The sequence below is a fragment of the Sinocyclocheilus grahami genome, unplaced genomic scaffold, assembly GCF_001515645.1.
Source record: "Sinocyclocheilus grahami isolate Dianchi unplaced genomic scaffold, SAMN03320097.WGS_v1.1 scaffold263.1, whole genome shotgun sequence".
NCBI classification, from domain to species: domain Eukaryota; kingdom Metazoa; phylum Chordata; class Actinopteri; order Cypriniformes; family Cyprinidae; genus Sinocyclocheilus; species Sinocyclocheilus grahami.
In genome coordinates, this window is record NW_015505442.1 from 835,567 (window position 1) to 857,582 (window position 22,016).

The 22,016-nt window shown below is 37.7% G+C and overlaps 1 pseudogene; it reads right to left on the reverse strand.

The window, feature by feature from the left end:
• Positions 1-2,114: 2,114 nt before the first annotated feature.
• Positions 2,115-22,016, reverse strand: part of LOC107599282 (semaphorin-6B-like) — a 49,585-nt pseudogene continuing 29,683 nt past the window's right edge.

The window sequence follows — 22,016 nt, forward strand, 5'->3', positions numbered from 1 at the left end:
TACTTAGCTAACTTTAATAAGATCAAAAATAGTAAATTTTACTTTTTCGTTACTTAATTTGAAATAAGATGGAACTATTTTCTGTCAGTTACCTTTCCAAATGGTTGCATGCCATAAAGTTTATTGTTTATTCATAAAATGATTGTTTAAAATTCACATTCCTAAGTCAGTGGTTCGATTCCCAGGGAATGCATTAATTGATAAAATGTATACCTTAATTGCAATGTAAGTCACTTTGGATAAAAGCATCTGCCAAATGCATAAATGTAAACTCTGTCTCCCATCTTGAATTAAACTGCTTTAGAATTTGGTGACTAGGTAGGCAGCTCACTAGAGTTTGGAACAGAGCCAGTGAGTGTTTCTCTGTACATTTGATTATGATACTCTTTTAGTTTTCTAATATAAGGTCACAATGACTTAAGGACACAGGGTTTTCTCTTTGACAGTTCCCAGATACATGACTGGAAACATGCAATCTATGATCCCTGTTGATGTTGAAGAACTTTCAAAAGGACTTCCATGATTAAAAACCAAAGCAAATAAATACGAAAATGAGGGGAAATGTATTATGATGGATATGACAAGCAAAATAATTGGTTACTTCACAGACAAATAAACCACCCAATAACATAACTGGCTTCAAGTCACATGACATCTCTTGACTTTGTAGTCCTTGTAGTTCTCGCATTGTGATTCCTCTTCTCCGGGTTTCCATTCCTGTTTGCTCTCCTTCAGAGTCCAGGAGAAACAAAAGATGAAACGGCATCTTCAAGAAGAAGAGTCCAATGGTCCTCAAGATCTTTTTTTTTTTTTTTTTGAAAACGGCAGGGTTATTTACCTCAGTTCTCTGCTCCATGTTACATTTTACATATTGTGTAAAAAAATTCACTGTACAAAAAAGGAAGAAACAAAACAAAAAGACAAAAAAGACTTGGAATCCAGCGTGTTCTGCAGTTCTCAGAGAGTTTTGTTTCTCTGATAAATCTCACAGAGCTACACAGAACACAGAAGTCCATGTGGTTGAGGCCATGAAACTCATCTGACCGAAGTTTTCTCTTTCTCTGTCTCTCTCTCTCTTGTAAAGTCTGAATTTAAGGCTGAGGTAAAGGCCTCAGCTCAACCGACAGAGACACAAAGTCAAAAACACAAAAGATTTCCAAACATACAACAGAAAAATCTTGTGTTTTCTATTCATATATTTTGGTCAAAGTGATGCATCAGAGCAAATGGCGTACTGCTAATCTTGCAAAGCAAACTATGAGACGGGGCCCCGCCCACATGTAGTGATATCTCACACAAGCGTTTATAATGGAAAAAGTGTAACTGATGGAGACAGACAGTGTTGTTATTTTGGGTAATATGGCCCTCTCTATACTTTGGTTCTCTTTATTTTCCCATTTAATATGCTAAAATAGGTTCAATTCATCTTTCTATGAAACAGTGTTGTACTACTTGAGTCTGTACTACTTGAGCATGGACTCGGACTTGAATGAGCTGTCTTGAATAAGTCAAAGAAAATATGCTCTTGGACTTGAACTTGAGGCAGACTTCAGTCTGAGTCTGATCTTGTTCAGATCAGAGTACTACAACACTGCTATGTATGTTATGGAGATATTGTGAATTTAATGGGCTACAAGAAATTAGAATTTTTTTAACCAATCAGTAATCACTGTGATGTAAAAAAGAGAGAAGCAATTCTGTAGTAAAAGTTCTAATATGAAGTTTTGTTCCAAATCTTTCCTTCTGACCAGTTGACCTGTCCAAATATACTCCTACAGCATTTACACTGATGTAAATGGGGTGTCTTGAACGCCAGTAATCACAGCACATTGTTTTGAATTTGGTATCGACCAGAAACAACAACCACCATTGACCACTGTGTCATTACTCCAAGGAACTGTTGGGCTCTTCGTCTTATATGGAGTGAACAATTGCCCCAATTCCCAAATGAAATGCTGTCGTTATATCAAACTTACAAATCTGCTGAAAGGGTAACCTGCTAAAGAGAGTCTAGGTCTGAACAGATTCAGGGATAGATAGTCTTCAAGATGGCTACGGTTCTTTCCTCCATAAAGTTTGGTAAGCCGCACTCATAGTCAGTCAGCAAGAATGAGAGCTACAGGGAAAAGCACATCTCTGTCTACATATTTGTGTGATTGTGAGTGATAAATAGAGAGAAGAAAGAGGTGTTTCCAGGTGGAATGGCTGCTTTTCTCATAGTCAGTGAGGTCCATTTTGGCTTGTCCTCATGCAAGCAGTTCCAGACAAATGAGGAAAAGGATGACAAGCAGGTGAGGAAAAAAACAGAGAGAGAGACACAGAGAGCTGCTGTGATTGGCCAGGTCCACATGAGGTTTCAGCCGCTCACGTTTCTACAATTTCCCGCTCCTCTCATCCTTGGTCCTCTCTGCTCACTGGCCTGTCGGTGTCCGATCGCTCCCTCCCTTCCCAAGCAGGTGGCTGAAGTCTGCCAGGTTGATGAGCCCCCGGGACCCGTGGAGCACAGAACGCGTCAGTCCTGCAGGATGCTGTGAGGCCGGGGGGTAGTGGTGGCTCGTTGGAGGTATGCCGTGACTGCTGAAGATGTAGCCTTCGTGGGTCCAGCGAAGAGGCTCTCCGCTGTACTCTATTTGGGTATTGGGGGCCGACACCACTCTCCGCCGGTCAGGGGAGTCTTGGGGAGTCATGGGGTAGTTGTATTCGCCTGCCGACTTGCGAAGAAGAGTGCCTGGGCGTATACCCTGATCCCGGTACTTGGACAGAGAGACATAGCGTTGGCGGTCGATCCCGGTCTCAATGGCTTCCTCGTGGCGTCGACCGGTTCCTTGCAGGAGTTTAGAGCTGAGAAACAACGTGGACGGTGGAGGTGGACACTGGGTACCCACCGAGCTCAAGAAGGTCTGACTCTGGTCCCAGCTGGATCCGGAATCGGACAGGCATAGCCCACGTTTCTGCTGCAGGGGAGTTTGCTCGGGTGTAGGAAGTAGACCTGGATCCAAGTCGCCCGCTTTGACCCAACCATTGGGCATAACGAAGAGTGTCTCTCCCTGCGAGCGTGGCCGGTCCGTGCCGCTGTGCCGGGATACACTCATCACGGAGCCACTCCTGCTTTGTCCCATCATGCAGCGCTCCTTCTCGATCTTCCGCTGACTACTGGACGAAGGAGTGTTGCTGTGCGAACGGTGACGGTGTTTTTGGCCCATGATCCAGCACACTGCCAGGCCTGAGAGCGCTGCCCCGGTGGAGAATGCGGAGACTGCAGCAACAACCAGCAGGTTCAAAGTAACAAGACTTTCAGGCTCATCCATAAAACTCTCACGCAACAGACCTGCAAGAAAGAGAGCAAAATATGTTACAATCCAAAAACAGCAGGTCTAGAAGGCAAAAACTCAGTTTTAGGACTACTAAAAACACTGTAACATCTACAGCTATTGACATGATTAAGCTCAGGAGGACTAATCATTTAAAAATTGACACTTGAATGGTTTACAAAAGCATCAAAGAAGCTCCTCATGACTTAAGAAGCAGTGTGCAATTGATCTATTGAGTTTCTGTATATTACAGCCCCAGCAATCGATCAGAAAACAAGAGACTGTTGACTACAGTCTCTCCTAATTCACTAAACTATACATAGTGTGTGTTTCAGTAGACTAAGGCCGTGGCCTTCCAGAGATGGAATATTACCTAAGAAACCTTGCACTTAAAAGTCCTGCCTCAAGAACCGTGAACATGTAAACACCACTGTCAATCAATGACCATAAGTAACCTGTGCAATTAAGCTTTATACTGAAAATGTGAGTAGATGTAAGAAATATTCTAACTAAAGGGGTCTAAAGAGATCATTCTGCAAATTCAAAGAACGCATCAGTTTTTGAAGTTGATGACTCATGCTTTTCATACTCTGCTTTCTAATCGTTTCTATTGGAATTGGCGTATGTGTAATCCGGGCCTTTCTCTTTCTCTCTTTTAACAGCATTTTTTGTACTCTTTCTTCTGCTGTTCCCTGTGAGATGTCCTTGGTTTTAACCTCTATTTTCTCAGTCTACTTCTTTTCCTCTATTATCTCCCCTCTTGGCTTTCTTCTCGCTGACTATCTCTCCTCTAGCAGTGCCATTTATGTGTGGGCTGTTAGCCGTCTCAGAAATGAGAAGCTGTCAGACTCTGCGTCTACCCCAGTATCCAAACTAGTAAATATCTTGACAGTAAGAGGACTTTTAAAAGAATAGTTCACCCAAATAGGAAAATTCTGTCATCATTTACTCATCCACATGTCAGTCCAAATGATTTCCCTGCTACTGTAGGCCACAAAAAGAGACAAACTGGTTTTGAATGACATGAATGGAAGTAAATGATCATTTTCGGGTGAACTGTCGAATGTTTGGTGGCACACTCTTTCCATTTATAAATATTGTGTGCAGAAAGAATACTATGGTACTGCCATTGTGGTAGTGTCCAGAATATGGTACTACCAAAAACAACTGTATATACACTCTTTGACAAAGCACACGTCTATTCCCCCACATGCATAGACAATGACACAGGCACACACACACACACACACACACACACACACACACACAAATCCCAATTTTCTTATCTCTTCTTGTATTGTCTCTCTCTCTCTCATCCCCTTTCTGTTTTCTGCCATTAAAACTGTTCTAGTCTCAGCTGGGAATCGCAGCTCTCACTGCATTTGTTCATTGTAACAGCAGGAGTCTGCTGCACACAACACACTCAACAACTGAACCCGTTTCTTAATATTTTGTTTCCTTTGAACATTCCTAAAGACTATAATACTGCTACAAGATTGCTTATATTGTGTGTCTCTTCAGCGGTGTAGCAATCATTTCAAGTGAAATACACAGAAACCTCCTGACCATTGATAGATTTCTCTTATCTCTTTGTATTATTTGTATTTGTAGTATATTTTAATAGTCTCAGTAAGATTCAGTAAGACTTCATTAAGGGTTAGTAAGATTTTTATTTTTAAAGAAATAAATACTTTTTTTTTTGCAGTGATGCTTTAAATTTATTAAAAAAAAAAAAAGTGACAGTAAATACATTAATAATAAATAATGTATAATAAAAAATTATAATAAATGTTTTGAACTTCCTATTCATCAAAGAATCCTGAAGAAAAAAATATATATTATGGTTTCCACAAAAATGTTAAGCAGCACAACCGTTTTGAACATTAATAATAAATGTTTCTTGATTCTGAAGGATCATGTGACACTGAACAATGAAGTAATGGCTGCTAAAAATTCAGCTTTGCCATTATATGAATAAATTACATTTTAAAATATATAAAAATATAAAAATTGTAATAGTATTCACAATTTCACCATTTTACTGTATTTTTGATCAAATAAATGCAGCCTTGGTGAGCATAAGTACATAAAACATAAAAACAGTACTGTTTTTGCAGCAAATTATATATTTCAGCAATCCTGACAAGACAGAGAAAGCAACTCACTGCGCTTGGCTGGATAACTTAAATAGCTTTATAATGTCATCTAAAATGATCATTAACAAACTCTGGCTATGGCTAATTTTAATGTACTTGCCTGCTTCTGTCAAACTCCAGCAGCATCAAACAGAGTGATTTCAAACAAGCTCTGAACAAACTTTTTCTCTCTCTCTCTCTCTGTTCTGATCTTTTTTGGCATTCAGTGTTTCACTCGTCTCAGGCTCTTTAAAATATGACTGAACTTCTGTGTGATGGATGGAGAGAGCGAGGACAGAAGAAGACAGGCGTTTGATGTAGACGAGAGGACGGCTGACTGGCAGACTGGAGCTGTTTCAGCAGGAGTGCTGAGTTTAATGAGCCTGTGATTCTGGTTCATATATCCCAGAACCAAATCATATTAGACTGGCCAGACGGCTGCCATTTTACATGCATTTCTATGGGCTCATTATATTATGAATGTGCCTAAATTTCTTTTCAAGGATCTCTTTAATTAGCTCCCATTTGCCTCTTGACGTTGGGGTTAATTTTGTTCTCCATGTTAATTTCATCCCTCCCTTTCCTATGTCTGTAAATACATCCTTCAGCCTCCAGCTTTATGTTGAATGTTAATTTAAAGCGAGTAAACACACTCTTACTGCATGTGAGAACTTAACACATTGTACAGTGATTCTGAGGTTCAGAAGTCTGACTCTCTGGCTATATTCATACGACCATATTTACCATAACATAGTGACTAGTGAACTGTATTGTACATATAACACAGACATGAGAGGGTTGAAGACTGTATGCACACTGTAAAAAAATGACCGTGAATTTAACGGTAAAAGACTGTAAAAATGCTACAGTAAAAACCTGTTAAATGGTTAACGGTAAATTCCCCTACCATATACAGTGAAAAACTGTTTTGGACATTACATGTAATTTTACAGTAGTATATCGTTTTTGGAAGTGAAAAAGACCGTATAATTTACAGTGAATAACCGTAAATTTACATTCCCAGAATTCACTGCGTTACATTTCAAATTTGATGTTTTTTTGTTGAAATAACAGTTTTTTCTTAGTTTTTTCTTATCAGTTTTGTATATTAGGGTTGCATGTTACACCTAATGTTGTTAAATGAATGTTTATTGCATTATTTCAGTTTCATGTGTGTTACCATGATGGTGTTTAGTGTTTGTGTGAATGACTCTGTGCACCTTCTATATATGTTATTATTTAAAAGCTGCTTGTGATGGGCTTTGATTCATCATGTGACTTTCTCATCACCCCCTGCATTTGGTGGTTATCAGTGTATTACAAAGGTACAAAACGATTTCAGTACTTCAATAGGTTGATATATTAACATGATATCAGTTAACGAAACTGTAAATTTAAGTTAAAACCGTAAAACCTAAAATGTTGCTTCTGTATTTTTTACCGTAAATTTTACGGATTTTTTTTTACAGTGCACAGTCAATTCTCAATTTGATAATTCACAATCACTTTGAGTTATTTCTGCTGCAAAAAAACATTGTTTTACGCTAATGGAGGACGTTATTGACTGCAACTCCATTCAAACAGCACATATCAACCCAAATGCGCTCTCAAAATTCAGTTGCGTCTCCTATAAAAGCTTCAGAAAGTCACTTTAAGAAGTCATAGAAAGTGGCCATCATTCTTTTCCTTAATCAAACTGTGCCAAGATTAGAAATCCAAACAGGACACCCGTATTCTGCTGCTGTTCACCATTTTTATTTTGAAACTATTTCACAGAGACAGATTCCTTGAAAGTACAAACTTACTAGGCCATTGAACTTCATTTTGATTTCATTCTGTGCTCTCTCGCTCCCTCTCTTATGTGCCTCAGCTGAATCTATACGGCTGCAGTGATATATACAGTGGGTACGGAAAGTATTCAGACCCCCTTAAATTTTTGACTCTTTGTTATATTGCAGCCATTTGCTAAAATCATTTAAGTTCATTTTTTTTCCTCATTAATGTACACACAGCACCCCATATTGACACTTCTGTCTGAGTCTCCGTGGCAGTCTGTTATGTTCAAGAGCTCTTGAAGTTGAGACTTGAGAACCTCACTGCTGTTCCACATTCTGCTAAATCTGAACTTTGGAACAAATGTAAGCGTTTTGAGCCATGAAAACTGGAGAGATTGACAGAGAGTGTTTCATATGCTGCCAGATTTGCAAAATGCCATTAAGAGTGGAAAGCGAATCTAAGCTTCTGATTGTTTGGAAATATAAACCATCTTTTGTCTTTTTAACAATGTAAACACTGTCGCTAACTTGCACCCAGACACCTCGCACTTTAAAGAAATCAATTAATTTCTAAAAAGAAAAGACTCAAGGCTCTGTTTCTCTTTCATTATCTTTCTCCATATCTCCCGATGCAATCTGCGACTTTCTCGTGACTTTGACTGCTTAAGCAAAACTTTCGAATCAGGCCAGACTGGATCTTTTCTGTATTGTTGAAGAGTTGCTAGAGGATTCTCTCGAGGAAGGAGAGACGCGCTGAAGGTAGACCGAGAAGCTAAAGGTCACATCCCAACAGGTTCACAAACTCACCGTCGCAGTCTCCGAGATGTGAGGTGTTTCCATATTCAACATCCTGCACGAAAGGTAATCTGCAAAACAGGAGAAAAACGGATTTGAACATAAACCGCAAATTCACCGATTAGATACACGACACACATTTTATGCAAGTAAGCGAATGCAAACGCTTTTAGTTTTGAGAACTCAATTTCATGCGTCATTGCTTTTAGAAATGTGTCCGAACACAATTCAAAACACATTCGACTGTCAGTTTTCTTTTTTAGGTCAATGACTGTCATGGCAGACAAAAACTTTTAACTGTCATGTTTACCAAGCTACCTGAATAATAATACATCTGGTTTAAAGGTGAACAGTAAATTTTTGTTTATATTAAATTTTATTTAGGAATATGCATGTGTAGAACTGTAGAACTTATGTTCTAATGGGAACATTTGTTTTCCAATTAAGTTATTAAAACGTTGTTTGAATGATCTATGAATGTTATTTCTGAATAACGCAAAGTTGAATGAATGAAAAGTAATGTTTTTGTGGTAACGTTTTGAGAACATTATTAAAGTCCAAATAACTCTGAATGAACTTTCTATTAATGTTATTGGAAGAGCGTGCTGAATGTTTAGGAAACCCATGTAAAACATTTTCATTAGTGGCACAGAAATTTAACACTTCACCTTTAATGGCCAGAATTTGAGGGTGACTCGATTGCCCTGTTGAGTTTTGAAGCCATGCTCAGTAGGCACAACGGGGCAGATATATTCATATTTGTGTAGGGTATGTTTCTGATTCTAACTAACCTGGTGCCTGGCCTCAGGAGTGAGCAGGTACTTCCTCTGGTCCAGCCGCAGTATGGATCTCTGGACGCAATGCAGTTTCTACACACACACACACACACACACACACACACACACACACACACACACACACACACACACACACACACACACACGCACACACACACACAAAAGTTTGTCAATGTTATTACAGAGGTCAATACACACCTCCTCAATAATGAATACAGGAAACAAAACTGGAGAACAGAAATCATGATTTATAGATATTTACAGAGACTGAAACAGAGAGAGAGAGACATGAGTCAGACATTCAGCTGCAGACACATACTTTCTCATATCTGTTTCTCCAGCACTCAGGGTCACTTCTCTAAAGACAGAATATATATATATATATATATATATATATATATATATATATATATATATATATATATATATAATATATATAAAGAGTGTGTATATATATATAATATAAATCAACATTGTGTGTGTGTGTGTGTGTGTATACAATGTTCATTTTTTATAGCAATACCAAAATAATACATAAAATAAACAGTAAATTAAATTGAATAATATAATAAAAATAAATCATTATACCTAAATTTGGTGTGTATGCAAATGAAAATATAATGCTTTTACTGCATATAAAAATAAAATAGCTAGATTTACATTCTGAACAGCAACAAATGTAATTAACGTTAATTCATAAATTTTTTTATATTTTAGCCTTATACATAATTATCATTTCACAATTATGATTTGTCATTTAAATGTATATTATTTAACACAATGCATTTACATTTAGTACTGTATTATTAATTCAGCATCTATTTATAGCTTGTGCAAGGAGGAAAAGGATGTTTTAAAGTTGTGTACAGTGTAAAAAATGATTTACCGAAGTTGCAAATAAAATAAAGATTATTGCAGAATACTTTACAAGAAAATACTATTTCAGTCTTTCTACTTCAAAGTTTCATGGTAAATTCAATGTTACAATGTGTTATTTTTTTTTAAAATTATTAGTACAATTTACTAGCAAAATTGTTTCTACACCATTTTTTTCCAGTGTAGCAATTTCTGGGCGAACAAGTAAATCCTGCACATTTTTTTTCTTCAGTTTACCACCCATGGCAGCACTGGCTGCTGGTGCAAGAGTCATTTGAGCAGCCCATGGTGCTGCAGACGTACATAGTGGATTGCCGCAGATGGTACGACTGCGCTGTACCGCATCCTGCAAGACGAGAGAGAACGTCAGCAGACTCAATCAAAGCCTCTACCATTAATCACGCCTGAACTGCACCAGAACTTTACTGCTTCACAGGAAGAGACTGCTCTAAATGTGCCATACGGGAGCCGAGCCAGAAGGAGTGTGTGTGTATGTGTGTGTCTGAAGGAAATGGTAAAAGCTGGGTCACAGTAATTTCAAAGCCGCTGATGAAGCAGTGTGCATTTGGGTGGCACAATTTACTTTAAGATGGAAAATGGGAATGTGTGTGTGTCAGTTACAGACTGAAGGTGTGTATGTGTTTGTGTGTGTGTTCTTACTTCATGCATCTGGAGTGCAGTTGGCAGCGTGCGACAGACACTCTCACCACGCAGGAGTGGAAGGCCAGCAGGAGCGTGTGACTGGGTTTGTCCAGGGTCAGAGAGAGAGGCTGCCTCGCCTGCACAGAGTCATCACCACACCTACACACACACACACACACACACACATCAATACAACCCCTCATGCACTTTACCAATTAAACATTTCCTAGAATACGAATACGCACACTCATTAAAACCCAACAACTTCACATCAGTGTCTCCATGAGTCATGAGCACATTAACATACAGTTTGACCACCCACACTCATCAGCAGGGCAGAGACATTCTAACTCATTTCACATGTGAGAAGGTTAGCCAATCACTACAGAGGTTATCTACATATAGAACTTACATATTGTATATGCCATTTACATGTAGTCTTAAAGGTACAGTAGCAAAAAGGGGTCAGAATTAAAAATTAATGAGTAAAACAAAGAAACCTAAAGAGATTTTAGTAGTGAAGAAAGTAGTGAATTATTCAAAATTCACTCTTTTATACACTTAATTGTGATATTGTGAGAAGAAAATCAACCAATATGATTTCCAGAAATTTCGATTTAGATCATTTGAACTATTTTTTATAATTTTACTAGATTATGTTTAGATAATAGGCTTTTTATTAACATTTACATGAAATACATTTGAACATTTTATTTTACTTACACTACAGTTTAACATGTTTTTAAAAGTAGTCTTATGCACACAAAGGCTGCATTTATTTGTTGTAAAATATAGTAAAAACAGTAATATTGTGATATATTATTACAATTTAAAATAACTGTTTTCTATCTGAATATATTTTAAAATGTAATTTATTTCTGTGATGCTAATCTGAATTTTCAGCATCATTACTCTTCAGTGTCACATGATCTGCCAGAATTCATTCTAACATGCTGATTTGCTGCTCAAGAAACACTTGAAATATAATTTCTGTGTAACAATGTAAATATCCTTACTGTCACTTTAAATCAACTAAATGCATTTTTGCTGGATAAAATTATCTTTTTTAAAAAAAAAGAAAAAGAAAAAACAAACAAACAAAAAAAAAACATACTGACCTCAAATGCTTCAATGTTAAATGTATGGACCAACACATAATGCATTGCCTATTAAATTTATATGACTTATAATTTTGTAAATTCCACTTCCTGTCATTTAACTTTAACTTTCTGTGGGGTGTGGCCAATTCAATTTCCAGCTGAATTAAAGCAAATTCTTAAACTTAGAATTTTGTCAAACCTTGTTCCCGATCCAATTTCCTCACTCTCTCTTTCTCTTCAGTAAGCTCCTTTTGTCTTTCTACTGTCTGTGACTATAAAAAAGTGGCAAACAGCCCAAAAAAAATACACACTAAAAGAGATTCAGTCAGAGTTGGTCTTTTTCCAACACACATTAACTGTCAAGCTGCTAATAAGGCATTAAATTACTGCAACATCTCTGATTAAATTACGACACCGGCGTCTCAGAGAAACTCCCCAACAGTAGGTCTACAGATATCAGACATGTAATCTAAACACTGATAAATAGCTGGGAGACAAATGAGACATATTACAGGAAGTTGTGTGAGAGTTTTAGATGCCGTCCAGAGAACACCTAAGGCAAGACAGAAGGTCAAGCAGACACAGTGATCTCTTTGTTTCAGGTGTGTGTGTGAGTGTGTTTCTCAGTGAGCGCTGTGTCCTGCTGAGAACCTTATCTCAACCGCCACACAACTCGCCTTCATCTCCCAGCATGCATCTCTCTGAACCTTACTGTTCTTCCTCCAGACAGGTATTGCCTTTCATCTTCAAAACCCCAGCCATGTTTTCATCCATCAGAGTGCCACACGCTCACTCACACACACACACACACACACACACAATCAGAAACCCTGTTGAATCGTTTTGCCTCCTTTTGCTTTTGAGGACATTTTCAGAGGTGCTGCGTGTTTGTGGATAAAAAGTGTGGATTTATTTCTTCAGTTGCATTTGATACTGAATATATTTTTCTTTGACAGTGCTAAAGTTTTTAATCCAGGGCTAAACGTCAACAACAGTAAACAACTGCGCGGAACTTCTTGATAAAAACAGATTCCAAGTCTGGAAACAGATTAAAGGATGCTAAGGACAAAAACAACTTGATCTCTGCTCCGAATCCTGCAACAAGCTGCCTTATCAGGAAGGCCGGAAGTCATCAAAGTATGTCTGAATCCAATGTTTGCATAACATCTTGTCTAATAAGCTGCTTTCATCTTTTTGGAGGTAGCATAGATATATCTCTCTTGGGTTGTCATATTCTTTGTGTACACTACAGGTAACAGGGTAAAAGTTTCAAATAATAAATATCACCATACTTTCCCCAGTTAATTCATCACAGTACATTAAAGGTGGGGTAAGCGATTTTTCAAAAAAGCTTTAGAAAACTGATTCGGGCCGAGTAGCAAAACAAACTTGTAGCCAATCAGCAATAAGGGGCGTGTCTACTCATGATGTGGAGGAGAGAGTGTTCAGTGCACAGGACGGACATTAGCTGAGACGAGCGACAGAAAGATAGAGATGGCGGATAAAAAACAAAAGAGGAAAACATCTGCGGAACAAAAGAAGGCTTACGATAAGGCAAGAAGTAGGACCCGTGTAAATATCGGATCAGTTTTCCAGCGCTGGAGAGAACTCAAGGAGTGGAAGGCCTACGATCGGACGCAGAGGTTGCTTTGTTTCTTCTCGATAGGTGAGTTACACCGTGTCTGTCTAGTACACTGGATGCGACAAAGAGACCGTTGAAAATCATTTGAAATTTGTGTCAATACGTCATAAATAGAACGCAGCAGCAGTTTTCTATCGGGGATTTGTCGTGTCATGCCACGCCTCATCCAGTGTAGACCATAGATATGTATATATATATATATATCTGGTGTAGACAGCATCACTGATTATAATGAGTTCTATAGTTCTATAGCTTGCGTCCGGTGTAGACACGGTGTAACAACGTTTTGCTTTGTTTCACAGAACTAATCGTTGCCTGGGTTGCGTACGTATGTGTGGGGCGGAGCTATCAAAATATTGGCGAGGCCCTTTTGGGGCGTGTTTGTTTTGGTGATTTCAAATGTCAACATTGGCTACCAGAAATCGCTTACCCCAGCTTTAATGGTAGGGAAGGCGATTTCGGAGAGTCTAGCAATAGCAAGCTAGCTTTGAAAGCATAAGATCCCACCCTCCCTGAAAATCACTCTCCAAAGCCACGCCTCTTCCAAAAGACATGAACGCGCACAGGCAGAGCAGAGGCTAACCAGCGACACGCTGAGAGACGGAGTTGGTGGAGGATTGAATGCAGCGCTGTCAGATTACCTCGTGTCTCATTCACCGGTGAGAAAACATTACAGTACAAAGCGCATAATATTACAATAATAACGCCTTCCATTCTTGCTCGGTCTGCAGTTAGCGTAATGGAAAGCGCTGATGACGTACCATGTCTACGCGAACAGAGTGCACGGAGATATGCAAATACCCATTTTGTATAGAATTTTACTAGATTATGTTTAGATACATACGTTGACAGGCAGGTAGGACAGCCTATCGTAGTATATATTTTATATTTTTTAAATTTGTAAATAAAGGTGAATTTACTTAAATATTTTTCAGGCAAATTATATAGAAACCCTCAGAATATAGATTAAAAACTGCAAAGTCTGGTGTATACAAATGTTACTGAAGTGAAGATTTTGAGAATACAGCCTTTAAACATGTGTACTGTAATTGAAATCTGCACATACAAATAGATAAAGTGTAATAAAATAAACACTTAAATGTATATTTTGGATGATGTCTTTCCACTAGTCTGACAGAAGTCTGACCCATGCCTGAAAAAAAACAATGGTTTTGCCTGTAGTGTATTGCCTCAAACTGGTTTCAAACAAAAAATCCCTTCACCTTTCTGGGTTGTATCCCTCCATCTCTTCCAGAAAGGTATTGGTGTTGGAGTACGGGTTCTCCGGGCTGGGTGTGATGAGGAACTTGAGAACGGTTCCTATGGTGGATCCGAGGAACACCACAGTCCGATTGCGGTGTGGGCCTGCCTCAGTGTCCACCACCATAGTGTTCAACTGGTACCTTTAAAGTGAGGAAAATAGAACAATATGCACACCATTACAGAAGCTTATTGCTTTTATAAAACAGTTGTAACATCAATATGATGAAAGACAATAAAAGATAAATTTTCAGCCAAGAATATATTTCATCATGCTAACTGTAAGCTGTTTACAGTAGCCAAATAAAACAGTGCTTTAAAATCAACACGAAACTGCATTTGCAAGCCATTTTGCAACCATAATGTGATATTTTTCCAAGAGAAACAGAATATTGAATAAGAAAAAAATTTAACCCTGTATTATTTTCCCCACCCACACGGCCTATTTACAATTCTGATGAATAAAACAGTCCTTTCAGAGGTAAATCAAGGTATTACAATTTGAATAAACTTTGCAAAGACATAGTTTCTTTAGAACGGCATTAATTTATGAATTGTGCACTGGAACATTAAGAAAGTAAATAGGGTTCATTTTGATCCGTTGAATTCAACTGATGGTCACATTTTGTCATTTAATAGCTTCAAACATGAATCAGATTTTAGTGCTGCCGCTATATGTTTTAAACCATTCTTGGTGTGTTATTCTTAATACAGCTTAAGAAACAATTAAAAAGGGATGTCAGAGATAAGGGGCCTCATTTACGAAACAAACGTACGACAGAAAATTGGGCGTACGGTCGTTTCAACGCAAAACGTGGAATTTATCAATATGGACGTGAGCGGTGGCTACGATCAAATCTCACGTCTGGTCTCAGCTCGTGTACGTAAGTTTTTGAGTTACCTGAACTTGCGCAGAGCATAGATTTGTAGATTGTAGATTGACAGCATTTTGCTCATTTTTATATTCCTGACCGTCAAACGAGATGGATGGATGGGTAGAATGACAGAACGATAGAGGAATGGATAGATCAGTAGAATGATATAACGATGAATGGATGGATTGGTAGAAAAACAGAATGATGGATGGATGGGTAGAATGATAGATGGATGGATAAATCAGTATTATGATAGAATGATGGATGGATGGATAGATCAGTAGAATAATAGAATGATGGATGGATGGATGGCTGGATGGATCAGTAGAGAGTTAGAATGATGGATGAATGGATAGATCAGTAGAATGATATTAACGATGAATGGATGGATGGATGGATGGATCAGTAGAAAGTTAGAATGATGGATGAATGGATGGATCAGTAGAGAGATAGAATGATGGAAGGATGGATGGTTAGAATAAAAGAACAATGGATGGATGGATCGGTAGAAAGATAGAACGAAGGATGGATGGATGGGTAGAATGATAGAATGAAAGATGGATGGATAGGACAGATCAGAAGAATGATAGAATGATGAATGGATGGTAGAAAGATAGAACGATGGATGGATGGATGGATGGATGGATGATAGATCAGTAGAATAATAGAACAATGGATGGATGGTAGAAAGATAGAACGATGGTTGGATGGATGGATGGATGGGTAGAATGATAGATGGATGGATAGGATAGATCAGAAGAATGATAGAACGATGGATGGATGGTAAAAAGATAGAACGATGGATGGATGGATGGACGGATGGGTAGAATGACAGAATGAAAGATGGATGGATAGGACAGATCAGAAGAATGATAGAACGATGGATGGATGGATGGGTAGAATGACAGAATGAAAGATGGATGGATAGGACAGATCAGTAGAATGATAGAACGATGGATGGATGGATGGAAGGATGATAGAACGATAGACAGAAGGATGGATGGATCAGTAGAATGATAGATAGATAGATAGATAGATAGATAGATAGATAGATAGATAGATAGATAGATAGATAGATAGATAGATAGATAGATAGATAGATAGATAGATAGATAGATACATAGATAGATACCTGGGTTTTGGTACCAGTTCATCAGGTACAGGTGTCCATATGGATTCTGGTGATTTCTGCTCCTTGAATCTGCCCTCAAACACACGTGCCAGCTGCTGCATGTCAAACGCACACACTGCCGAGCCGGGGATGCTGGGTAGACACAGAGAACAAGAGGGTCAAGACATCCACACCCAATCCACACCTCAAACACACACACACACACACACTCACTGTCTGACACATTTTCACACACACACACACACACTGTTACCCTAAGCCAAAGTGACATGTCACAACAAGACTATTCGTTTTTCTGGAGCTGACAGACTAATCGACCAATCTGCCTCTACTGCGTCTCATTAGAGAGCGTCTCCACGGCCACTCACATCAGATTGATAAAATCTCAAGAGCAAATTCAAGTGATGCAAATTCAAGTGACTCAAGCTCATCATATTTACATACAGCTATTGTATAGCACATCGGCTTTATTATACATATAACTATACAGCACACATATGGACTGCTTTTTCGCCTTTTCGTGGTGCTTTTTGGTCACTATATGCTTTCAATGTATGAAAAACTATTATGAAATACAGCTTCTGTGTTTCATGAGAGAAAGAAAAACCTCTCTGGAAAGACATGAGGATGAATAAATGATGACAGTTTTATTTTTGGGGTCAATTCTTCCTTTTAAAAGCTATAAACTGAGGAAAAAAGCAACATATTATAGCTTGATACAATGAAACAAAAAGGAAATCATAGATCAGACACAGAAGGAAACTGTAAAATGAACTGCCAGGATGGGCAAGTGTACAGCCTGATGGTGTGTGTGTGTGTGTGTGTGTTCTGGTCTGCAGGTGTTCACCATGTGTTCCAGGGCAGCTTGTCTCTCTCTCCTCCACTTCCAAATGGTGGGAGGTCAGATGGACTGTTGAGGAAACTTGGATCCTTTTATCTGTCCAGATTTCAGCTTTTAGCAACAACAAGACAACAAATCTTATCCAAGGCTTGTTGTGAACTGAAGCCTTATGCAAAACATGAAAGGATCAATTCTGGTGTGCTTTGACGCATACACACGGAAATTAATACTCATAAACTACTGTTCAGATGCTTGGGGTGAATAAGTCAAACACACGTGCCAGCTGCTGCATGTCAAACGCACACACTGCCGAGCCGGGGATGCTGGGTAGACACAGAGAACAAGAGGGTCAAGACATCCACACCCAATCCACACCTCAAACACACACACACACACACACTCACTGTCTGACACATTTTCACACACACACACACACACTGTTACCCTAAGCCAAAGTGACATGTCACAACAAGACTATTCGTTTTTCTGGAGCTGACAGACTAATCGACCAATCTGCCTCTACTGCGTCTCATTAGAGAGCGTCTCCACGGCCACTCACATCAGATTGATAAAATCTCAAGAGCAAATTCAAGTGATGCAAATTCAAGTGACTCAAGCTCATCATATTTACATACAGCTATTGTATAGCACATCGGCTTTATTATACATATAACTATACAGCACACATATGGACTGCTTTTTCGCCTTTTCGTGGTGCTTTTTGGTCACTATATGCTTTCAATGTATGAAAAACTATTATGAAATACAGCTTCTGTGTTTCATGAGAGAAAGAAAAACCTCTCTGGAAAGACATGAGGATGAATAAATGATGACAGTTTTATTTTTGGGGTCAATTCTTCCTTTTAAAAGCTATAAACTGAGGAAAAAAGCAACATATTATAGCTTGATACAATGAAACAAAAAGGAAATCATAGATCAGACACAGAAGGAAACTGTAAAATGAACTGCCAGGATGGGCAAGTGTACAGCCTGATGGTGTGTGTGTGTGTGTGTGTGTTCTGGTCTGCAGGTGTTCACCATGTGTTCCAGGGCAGCTTGTCTCTCTCTCCTCCACTTCCAAATGGTGGGAGGTCAGATGGACTGTTGAGGAAACTTGGATCCTCTTATCTGTCCAGATTTCATATTTCAGCCACAACAAGACAACAAATCTTATCGAAGACTTGTTGTGAATTCAATGATATTTAGCCTTATGCGAAACATGAAATTATCAATTCTGGTGTGCTCTGATGCATGCACACAAAAATGTATAGTTATACACTATCGTTCAAAAGTTTGAGTTGAGTAAGATTTAAGTAACAGTAAAGATATTTATAATTTTACAAATAAAATAAATGCTGTTTTTTACTTTTACTTTTTTAATTCAAAAGGTAATCCTGAAAAAAAGATCAGTTTCCACAAAAATATAAAGTAGCACAATTGCTTTCAACATTGATAATAATGACCAAATAATCATATCAGAATGATCATATTAGAAGCAAATCAGCATATTAGAATGATTTCTGGCTGATTATGTGACACTGAAGACTGGAGTAATGATGCTGAAAATTCAGCTTTACAAGCATCATAAGAAATCATAGATCAGACACAGAAGGAAACTGTAAAATGAACTGCCAGGATGGGCAAGTGTACAGCCTGATGGTGTGTGTGTGTGTGTGTGTTCTGGTCTGCAGGTGTTCACCATGTGTTCCAGGGCAGCTTGTCTCTCTCTCCTCCACTTCCAAATGGTGGGAGGTCAGATGGACTGTTGAGGAAACTTGGATCCTCTTATCTGTCCAGATTTCATATTTCAGCCACAACAAGACAACAAATCTTATCGAAGACTTGTTGTGAATTCAATGATATTTAGCCTTATGCGAAACATGAAATTATCAATTCTGGTGTGCTCTGATGCATGCACACAAAAATGTATAGTTATACACTATCGTTCAAAAGTTTGAGTTGAGTAAGATTTAAGTAACAGTAAAGATATTTATAATTTTACAAATAAAATAAATGCTGTTTTTTACTTTTACTTTTTTAATTCAAAAGGTAATCCTGAAAAAAAGATCAGTTTCCACAAAAATATAAAGTAGCACAATTGCTTTCAACATTGATAATAATGACCAAATAATCATATCAGAATGATCATATTAGAAGCAAATCAGCATATTAGAATGATTTCTGGCTGATTATGTGACACTGAAGACTGGAGTAATGATGCTGAAAATTCAGCTTTACAAGCATCATAAGAATAAATTACATTTTATAATATATATATTAAAATATAAAACAGTCACTTTAAATTGTAATAATATTTCACAATATTATTTTTGATTAAATAATTGCAGCCTTGGTGAACATAAGAGACTTCTCTCAAAAACTACAACAAAAAATCTTATCAACCCCAATCTTTTTGAAAGGGAGTGCAAATAAAACAATTTTTAATTGTATTTTAAGTAAAATTATCTAAACATAATCTAGTAAAATTATATAAATATAAGTAAAATCATCTAAATGTAAATTTCTAAATATATTAGATCAAGTTTTAGACTTTTTAAAAGAAAGATAATAATCATTGTTAGTTTTCTTTTACCATAATATCACAATTAAGTTATGCAATAATTTGAAATGTATTAAATAATAATAATAATAATGCCCCCCTCCTCCTTTCCTTGGGAATATTGTTTAGATTAAATGTATGAATGAATAAATAAATTTAGGCTTTTACTTGTTCTTAATTTAAATTTCCATCCTATTAATCTTTTGCAAAATCCCTTTAACTTTGTAAAAAATCCACATTTTCCTCCAAGATGTGTTATCATTTTGTTAGAAAAAAAAACAGCCCAAACATGTGCAAATATTGACAATGGGTTTATGGTTCTTGTGCTGTTGTGTGGATTGTAAAACAGGAGCAGGCTGTTGGCCTGTGTCTGCAGTCACACATGGTCCCATCAGCTGCTCTCAGAACATGTGTGTTTGGAGCGCGGTGACAGATTTGGCGAGTTCTGCCTGGTGTCCCGCTGGAGCTGGAGAGAGAGGGCTTGTCTGCACCCCTCACCTGACACCAGGCCTGCTGAGCCAACGCTGGACAACATTTGGCCAAAACTGTGCCAATGCTGGGCCGGAGATGAACCAAACCTCACTGTCCTTTATCTTAAATGACAGTGCTGTGAAATAACCAAGCCCCTGCACCTCCAACAAAACTCAAAAAGTGACTCAAACAAAACAAACTTTCATAGACTCAATCCCACAAACCCTGCAAACTTTGGTAAAAAAACAGCAGGTTGGCTGGTTTTAGCTGGTCTTCCAGTCTGGTCATAGCTGGTTTAGCAGGCTGGTTTTAGAGGGGTTTTGACCACTTCTTTAGCTGGTCAGGCTGGGGGACAAGCTGATCAACCAACCAAAACCAGCTGAACACCAGCTTAAACCAGCTAAATGCATATGCTGGTTTTAGCTGTTTTTTCATCAGAGAGGTTACTTTTAAACACGAGTTTGTTTCCCGGTGGTCTAAAATGACCTGTGAATCAGGTTTGTACATAAATCAATATAAATAAATAAATGTAATTCAACAGCTACTGAAAAGCATCAATAAAAGGTTAATTAAAGTTTAATTAAAAATGGATCATTTCACTCAATATTTTTGCATGCTATTTTATTTGTATTAGAGAAGGCCTACTGTGTTATTTTAGTATTTTTATATACTATTACAGTTTGAATTCGCTTTTATTTTTCATATTTCCAGTTTTCATTAGAACTTTTAAGTTTTAGTCATTTTATTGTGCTATTGTGCTTTTTAAAAATATTCCTACATAGCTTAAATTAATTTTATTTCAGTTTTTATTTTAATAATTTTACTTATTAATTTAAGTTTAAGCTTTTCATCTATTTATATTTTATTTGATTTCAGCTTTATTTCAATTACCAAAAATGATTTCCAAACCTACATGACTTTATTTCTTGTGTGGAACATAAAAGAAGATATTTTGAAGAATGTTGTTTACAAAACAGTTTCAGTTCCCATTGACTTCCGTTATATGGACAAAAAATACAATGGAATTCAATGGGAACCAAAGCTGTTTGATAACCAACATTCTTCAAAACATTCTTTTGTCATAGAGACTTGGAACGATATCATGGTGAGTAAATGATGACAGAGTTTTGATTTTTGGGTGAACTATGCAGCGAGGAAGCACACTAGGTTTAAAGCTTATGATTGTATAAATTAACGGTGCTATATTTTTTAATCAGACACCGAAAAGAAAATGTCACTCAACCCAATGCAAGCTTGAATTTGAGACAATAGCTACATTATCCTGATCACAATGAGAGTGCAAATGAGTCCTTCCCCCTTCCACACAGTGACTAAATAAAACTGAAGCAGATAAGACAGGTCCAGTACAATCATCACATTCGGATATGATGAGGTCTGTTCATTCAATTCTAATCATTCCATTTCTGCTCAATTCCGCTGTAATATCCCCCACTAATAGATAAATGTAAAATATGGGGTCTGATCTGTAAAATATGGGCTATTGGTAATTAAAGGGCTTTGGGAATGAAGGGTCTCATTTGGAAAATTTGGAAAATGCGTGCAGATTGATGGACAGAAACGACGCAGTGGGCTTGGTGTTAATGGACTGATTTGGAGACGGGCCTGAGCCCACCGCCTGCCGCTCTTATGGAGGACATCTGTGCCAAAAATTACACCAAATTAACAGAGATGTCACTGGATGGCATCTTTGCTCTCTGTCTCCTTTACTGCGCTTGCCTGGGTAGCACAACCTTATAATTACCTCAACTATTTAAAAGGAATAAAGGGAAAAACAATAATGTTC